This window comes from Aristolochia californica, unplaced genomic scaffold, assembly GCF_029961685.1.
Source record: "Aristolochia californica isolate CCGP_79_NKW_82.1479 unplaced genomic scaffold, dmAriCali1.0.hap1 SCAF_4, whole genome shotgun sequence".
NCBI classification, from domain to species: domain Eukaryota; kingdom Viridiplantae; phylum Streptophyta; class Magnoliopsida; order Piperales; family Aristolochiaceae; genus Aristolochia; species Aristolochia californica.
Genome location: NW_027182103.1, coordinates 22,040,424 through 22,048,753, shown reverse-complemented (window position 1 = coordinate 22,048,753; position 8,330 = coordinate 22,040,424).

Sequence of the window (8,330 nt, the reverse complement as noted above, 5' to 3'; positions counted from 1 at the left end):
CCTTCGATTCTTCCAATGAGAATATATCTTTAAATATAGATCAGATTGGCATGAAAATTTCTCCTTATGAAACTAGACTTAAATAAATTTCATCCAAGTATAATTTATCTTCATAAAATATACTTATATTGATATATATAATCTGATAGATTTGGGTCTTTGTAATTTGGCTGAACTAAATACTCTTTCCCCTTTTTCCAACATGACCATTGAATCTTCCAAGATCAATATCTCCGTATGAAAAACTCAGATAAAGAATTGGTTTAATAGTTAAGAAAATAGAATTAGAGATATTTCTTTTGATATGTAATTCTCCATATAAAGTTTCATTCTTGATAGCATTAAATAGCTCAGAAGTTGAAGCTTTCTGCCGCTGCTCGAATCACTTTTGTAATCTGACCTTTGCTGCTTCAAATATCGATTTCTATTTTTAGATAAATCTAATTTGAAAAAATAACTTTTACTTGGAAATTAGACTTGAATATCTTCAATATATAATATGCAATATTAAAAGCTCAGTATAAAGGTAAAAATTCAAAGCAAACAAATGGTATAGGGATTGAAAAGAGAAAAAAAAAAGATAAATACGAACTTAAAAAACTAAAGATAATAGATCAGAAAAGGATATCATTATCTTTGTGGGTTGATTGAGTCAATACCATGTTGAATTTATGGAAAAGAGAAATACTTCATTGACTTATTATAATCAAAGTACATGAAACTCTATTTATGATAAAGGAAGGTAATAGAGTCCAATTACAATTAAACTACTTTTGTCCCAATTACACCGAAACTCTAACACTTAAAGATAAAGATAAGCCCTAGCATAATGAAATAACTCAATATAAATAGAAGATTGACATGACTAAAAAACCTTTAAACTGAAACTTTTCTATGAGATCTGGTTCCATTATAATTTTGGGTCTGTAAGACTTCTTATTGTGCAAGACTTCTTATGCCATCTCAAGTGATCATGGTGAGTCAATATCTTATGGGCTTGGGCCAATCTTCCAACAAACATGGATATGTGGGCCTTCCTTGTTCATGTGGACTTGGGCCCATCTTCCAACAGAACAAGCAACATAACCATCTGGAATGTGTTTGATAGTAAAACCCCATTTATAGCCCACTAGTTTCTTTCCAAGAGGAAGGGGAACAAAGACCCAAGTTTGATTTTCATACAAGGCATGCATTTCTTCTTCCATGGCTACCTTCCATCCTAGATGTCTCAAAGCCTCCTGATAGGACTGCGGAACAAAGTTGAAGAAATAGATGCAAGAAAGTAATAGCATGAAGAAAACAATTGATGGTGAGAAACAAAGTTTGATATAGGATGAGAAGTGGATGTTAGAAATTAGACGCCCTAATTCCAAACTATCAAGAGCAACAATAATAATCAAAGAAGAAAAATAAGTAAGCAAAAAAATACAACAAGATTTACATAGGTTCGCCTCAAGGTGAGACTATGTCTTGTCTTTTGCCACTATAGTAATTCACTATCAAGATGAAATTGTTTAAAAGAGAAATTGCACACACTCATAGGTGTTTTTATCTAACCTCTCTCGGGCCACACCACAATACAAGAGGGAAATATTAGTGGTCCACGTACCGACTTAGTGTAAGGCATTGATTAAGCTCCACAACTTAACAGTGGAGGGCCTACTGCAAGTATGAGGCTCCTTCTGCAGAGCTATGGGCCAAATACAATAGGAGAAGACTGACTTACCTCAGACGGATCTATAAACTTCACAAGTGTGGTGTTGGCTGAGTCTTCAGGGTGCTGAAGTAGATCCACATCAAGTGGCACAACGGGCTTCAAAGTTTCTTGTACTGATGAAAGACCCGGAGGTGCATCTTTTGAGATATAAAAAGATGTGTCCTAAAAAAAGGTGAACTTATTAGACACAATTAACTTCTAAAGATAAGGATTATAATAGACATAACCTTTTTGGGTACGAGAGTAGCCCGAAAAGATACACTTTAGAGACTTAGGCTCAAGCTAACTCTTTGGAGAGGATGTGATATGAACAAAGCATGTGCAACCAAAGACCTTCAAACAAAGTGAGTATGGGTCTTCATCTGAAAAAAAATAATGAGTATAGGGATTTATGGCTAAGAACTAAAGAAGGTAGCCTATTAATAAAGAAGTAGGTTGTAAGATTGGCATGTGGCTAGTAATAGTATAGCACCTTCATAGAGTAGAGTAAGCCATGGGCTACCTCAAGAAGTTGCAGTTTTTTCTTTCAGTTACACCATTTTGTTGAGGGGCTTAGGCACAAAGTTTGATGAATAATACCACTATCATGACAAAAAGGATTGAAATTCACCTTTTGGCATTATTCAATCAAAAAATTGTATTTGTTTTCCAAATTGTGTGGACACCATAGCATGAAAAGAGTTAAATATGGAAAAAAATTCAGATTGTTCTTTAAAAAAAAAATAGCCATGTTACTCTAGTGAAGTCATCAACAAAAGTGACAAAATATTTAACTTGAGATATCTTCGAGACATTTAAGGGTCCCCATACATCTAAATTAATTAATGAAAGGGAGCAACACCTTTAAGTTTATTTCGAGGAGAATATGTTCTCCTCTGGTGTTTGCTCAATTGATAGACTTAACAATTGAAATTTGATACAGTTTTTAAAGATGAAAATAAGTTCTGAAGCGATGCTACTGATGGATGACCAAACCGGTTGTGTCGCAACCTTGCCTTTGTCCAAGAAGTGGCAATCACAGTGAGTGGAAGAGAGTTTAATTAATAAATGCTCCTTTGTTCATGGCTGCCATAATCATGTGCTTAGTTGTGAGATCCTAGAAAACACATGAAGAAGGTGAGAAGGTTATGGAGAAATTAAAACATTTTGTTTACTGGCTAACAAATAAAAACATTTAAGGGAAATTGAGGGACAAATAGGACATAAGTAAGCGAAAGGGATGGTGTAATAGAGAGGATCCCTTCCCAAGAACTTTGGTTATGGATCCATTAACCATGGTAAAAAAACTTATTTGGTAGACATGGCTATAGGAAATTTAATAGACTCTTATTACCTATAAGATGCTCGGAGGCCCCTGAGTCGATGATCCAAAAGATAAAGAGGATGAAGTTGGAGAAATTATACCCAAAGTAGTGGCAGTAGTCGTAGTAGTTGAAGATGCAAAAAAAGATGGAGGGGATACCATCAAAGTTTTTATCCTTTATAAGATATCATAATCATCATCGGTGATACTCTTCTTTTCTCTTTGTGACTTAGATTGGGTAGCATTATTCTCATTTTGAACCGAGGCTTGGTTGGCAATGACCCAGCTCGGTTTGCCATGAAGTTTCCAATAGGTATCGACCAGATGGTTACTCCACCATAGTGAGTGCAGACACATTTGTCTAACCTTGAAGGACCTGAGCCACTTCTGCCACCTCTTGCTCGGCCTCCTCTATAATTTCTACCGTGCCCTCGGGTGGTAGAAGATTTACCCCTATTTCCTGACTACATAGCAGATGATACATTAGTTTGAGAGGTGGAGGAAGGATCTCGTATCTGAAGTAATATTTCACTTATGTCATCAAAAGATGAAAATGTGGAGGAGCTAAGGAGTTGAGATTTTTCCACTTCAAGAAATAACTTGATATTTGACAAATAAATAGCAACTGCTAAGGCCTCCCATTGCTTTTCTTGAACCGATATATCAATGGACTAGGTTTGAGAAAATTTCCCACTCATTAATCAGCCCTCTAAACCTAGCCAAGAAATCATGCAAGTTTTATCCTTATTTAGTAATAAATATGTTATTAAACACATCATATAGTTTCCTCCTTCTTGTCAATTAGCCAACTAATGACAATTGTGTCCTTCTTGAGCCATTTAATATAGAAATTATCACCAACTAATGACAATTGTGTCCTTCTTGAGCCATTTAATATAGAAATTATCAACTTCATCTATGGGTGGAGCTGGTTTAGCCAAATGTCCTAAGAGATCTCTAATTATAAGGAATCTCTTAACCGATTGATCTCAACTTAAGTAATTTGAGAAACTGTTATGGTCCTGGGTCATGGATCTTGTAACATGGCACTGGAAAGGGTAATCCAGAGTTTTGGGGATGAGTTTTGCACTGCTAAGGTCACTATTGGTTTTGGAAAATGGAAAAGAGAAAGAAGAAAAGAGAAGAAAATCAGATTCGTAAGGGAATCTAGACCTTTGGGTTAGTTGAGGAGAACTCCAACCCTAGAGCTCATTGAGGAGAACTCCAAATCCCAATTTAGGCTAAAATCAGACTTGTCTTTTCCCATTCCTCTTTCCCCCTTAAGTAGGGTTTGTGCCAACAAGAGTTCAAGAAAAATAATTACAATAATGCCCCTATAACATACTAATTCTTCAATTGAAATAAAAATGAAGTAAAAACAAATTGAAAGAAAAGCAATTAACTGAATAACTAAATGGCTCAGCCGCGGTGCCTCTGAATGACTCAGTCTGCTATTGAGTCCATAACATCACTCCCCTTGGAGAAAGAACTTGTCCTCATGCTCAAAGGTAGGGTAGGCTTGGCGGAATGTCTCCAGATCTTCCCATGTTGCAGATGCTTCATATGTGTTAGCCACTGGATGAGAACCTCCCACCTATTATGAATTTGTCAAACTTGCAAAATTGTGGCTGGAGAGAGGATAACATGCCCCTCTATCACTGGAGGTAAGAACGGAGGTGGATTTGTACCCTTGAATGGTTTGAGGAGTGACACATGAAAGACATTATGAAGTTGAGAGTGTGGTGGAAGTTGAAGCTGGTAAGCCACTCGGCCGATGCCCTGGATAACTGAGAAGGGCCCAAAATTTTTGGGTGATAGCTTGTGGCGGGGGCCAGCAATGGAATGTTGATGGTAGGGTTGGAGGCGAAGCCACACATAATCACCTGGGTTGTATGTAACATCTTTGTGCCCCTGTCATAGTATTCCTTCATCCGAGCCTAAGCTTTCTTGAGATGTTGAGTAGCATCTTGGAGTACTTGATCATGGTCCAGCAATGCCTAGTCAAGAGATTCAACTCTGGTGGAGCCAAATATATGAAAAAAATCGTAGAAGATCCCTGCCATAGAGAACCTTGAAAAGGGTAGCTTGCAAAGTTGTATGAAAAGATGTATTGTAGCAATATTCTGCCCATGGAAGCCATTCGAACCATCGTTTAGGGCGGTCACCCACAAAGCACAGTAAATACATTTCCACCGTACGGTTAACAACCTCAGGGTGGCCATTGGATTGAGGTTGAAAAGAAGATGAAAAGTTGAGTTTGTTACCGCATAATTGGAAAAGCTCTCTCCAAAAATGGCAGGTAAAGACTGCATCATGATCACTCATGATGGACTTCGGAATGCCGTGCAAACAAACAATATTTTCTAAAAACACTTGAGCTACTCTGGAAGCCATATAAGGATGAGCCAATGGAATAAAGTGAGAGTACTTTGAAAATTTTTCAACCACCACAAATAGGATGGATTTTCCATAAGTTTTGGGGAGGCCATCAATGAAGTCTATGGTAAGATCAACCCAAACCTGTGTGGGAAGGATTAGTGGTTGAAGGATGCCAACTGGTGATAAATGTTCAGCCTTGTCACATTGGCATACATGACACGAGGTCACGTAATCTGCAAGAAAAAATTGGCCCTAATCCAATGCAAGAAAAATCTGCTCTAATCCGATGCAACGTCTTTTGAACACCCTCATGAGTGCTATCATGATAAGTGGATAAAATTACTACAATCAAGGAAAAGGAGTGTTGTAAATAGATACAATTTTCATACATTATAATGTTGTCCTGGATATCCCACTTGGAGTCCATTGTCCTTGCCGTAATCTTATGAGACAATTCTTGGAGTGCTAGAGTAGTCTAATGGTCCTCTTTAATGGAGTCTAACAGGAGAGACTTTGGCTGACTAATCGCATATAATTGGTGTTGTTCGTCCAGACGTCGGGATAAGGCAACAACCACCTTATTCTATTTGCCCGACTTATGTTTCATCACAAAGTCAAATCCCATTAATTTTCTATTCTAATGCCGCTATAGAGAAGTAGAGATGCATTGCTCCAATAAAAATTTTGAAGCTGTAATGATCAGTGCGGATGAGGAAGGTGTGTCCCCGCAAGTATGGCCACCAATGTTGAACGGGTAACTTCTGGTGATGTGCCACTAATTTGCAGCCAATTATGCAATGGGATGCTGAGTTTGTTGTAGAACCACCCCAATACCTCCCTCGGAAGTGTCACACTCAACCAAAAATAAGGCCCCAAAGTCTTGCAAATTGCAGGACTGGGGTGGAAGCTCAAGCCTATTTGAGTGCATTGAAAGAGTCTTTAGCCGCATCACTCCAATTGAAGGCATTGCGTTTGAGAAGACTGGTCAAGGGAATGGCCAGCGTTCCATAAATTTTTTATGAACTTCCGATAATATCCCACTAACCCCAAAAATTCTCTTATGGCCGAAATGTTGTGCGGTTGTGGCCAATTGGTGACCACTGTAATTTTTTCTAGGTCCACGGTTACACCCTTTACTGAGATTATGTGGCCAAGAACTTGGGGTTCCCCAAATGAATATTTAGAGCATTTCAAGTAGAGGTGATGTGCTCGGAGAAGTTGGAAAAGTCTTCCAAATGCTTGTCCCTTGATATGTTGTAAATCAAAATATCACCAAAGAAGACTAACACAAACTTTTGGAGATAGCCATGGAACACCTCATTCATCAAAGCTTGAAATGTGGAAGGTGCATTGGATAACCCGAGTGGCTTCACCACGAACTCAAAATGTCCTTGGTGAGTACGAATGCTATTTTCTGAATATTGGAAGGATGCATTCTAACTTGATGATAACCTGATCATAAATCTTACTTGGTAAAAATTTGAAAACCATGCAATTCATCCAATAGCTTATCCACTACTGGTATGGGAAACTTGTCTTTGACTATTTTTACATTTAGCTCCTTGTAGTCCACACAAAATCTCCATGTGCCATCATGTTTCTTAACTAGAAGGACTGGTGAAGAGAATGGGGAACAATTGTTGTAAATAAGGCCCTATTCCAGCAAGGCTTGGCTCTGCCATTCTATTTCATCTTTCTGGAGGCGTGGATACCTATATGGTCTAATAACCACCACATCTGATCCAGATTTTAAACAAATTCTATGATCACAGTGCCTCAATGGAGGCAGCCCTGAAAGCTCCTGAAACAAGTCTATGAACTCTTCCAGTCACTTTTCTAACGTGTTGTCCAATGGTTCCTATTTGTGTAGTAGGTGGATATGATGTGCCACTTCAGCTTGACTGCCCTTTAGCATTACTGGCTTCCTTCCGACACAAAATTCATTGTTAGAACAGAGAAATCCCACAAAATTGGGCCCAAGGTTTGCAACCATTTGATTCCAAGTACCATATCAAATCCAGCTAATAGTATGACAAAAAATTCAGTGGTAAAATGAGTGTTACCAATTGAAAACTTTACCGCCTTGTTGACCCCATAGCTAGGGATTTTCTCACCATTGGCAACTTAAACCATGGCAATTGGGTGAGGTTGGATCCCAAGTTGAAGATGTTTAGAAGCTGTTTAGCTTAAGAAATTGTGGGTACTTCCAGAGTCCACTAACCCCACAAGTTCCTCGTCTAGAACCCTTGCCCATACTTGCATACTTTTGGCTGACTTCTGTCTAGTAATTATTGCATTCAAATAAATTTCTGGTTCGTCCTCCTCTTGAGGACCTTCATTCGGTTCTCCTTATCCCAATGCATCTAACTCCGACCAGAACAATCTTTTACATTGGTTGCCTGCTCTGTAAGGTTCATCACAGTTATAACATAGGTTTTTCGCCTTGCGGTCAGCCATTTCTAAACTAGATATTTTTTTTATATATTTCAATGGTGGTTTGTCCTTTTATCTGCTGCCATAGTATTAGTCGGTGTATTTTTGGGTGGCCGCATTGTTGGCAAGGTCACCTAAGGTGAGTAGTTCCTCCTCCTTGCCAACCAGTCATCCAACTTTGAACTTTCTGTCTTGCATCCAGTGCTTGAGCTAAATCCATTACTCATGCCAAATCAGCAGGTGCATGGAGTTCCACCTCTAACTTCAAAGACTCATTAAGGCCTGCTGTAAACAAATTTACTTGCTGGTCGACTCTAATCTTCCTGATTTCTTGAGCCAATTTTTCTTGGAATTGTTTATGATAATGGTCCATGGATCCGGTTTGTCTTAATAGGACCAAATCCCCCAACGGGTTGCTGTGTGCTGGAGGGCTCAATCTTATAGTACATAACTCTTTAAATTCCTCCCAATCTAGCACCAATCTCTCAAATTCTACTT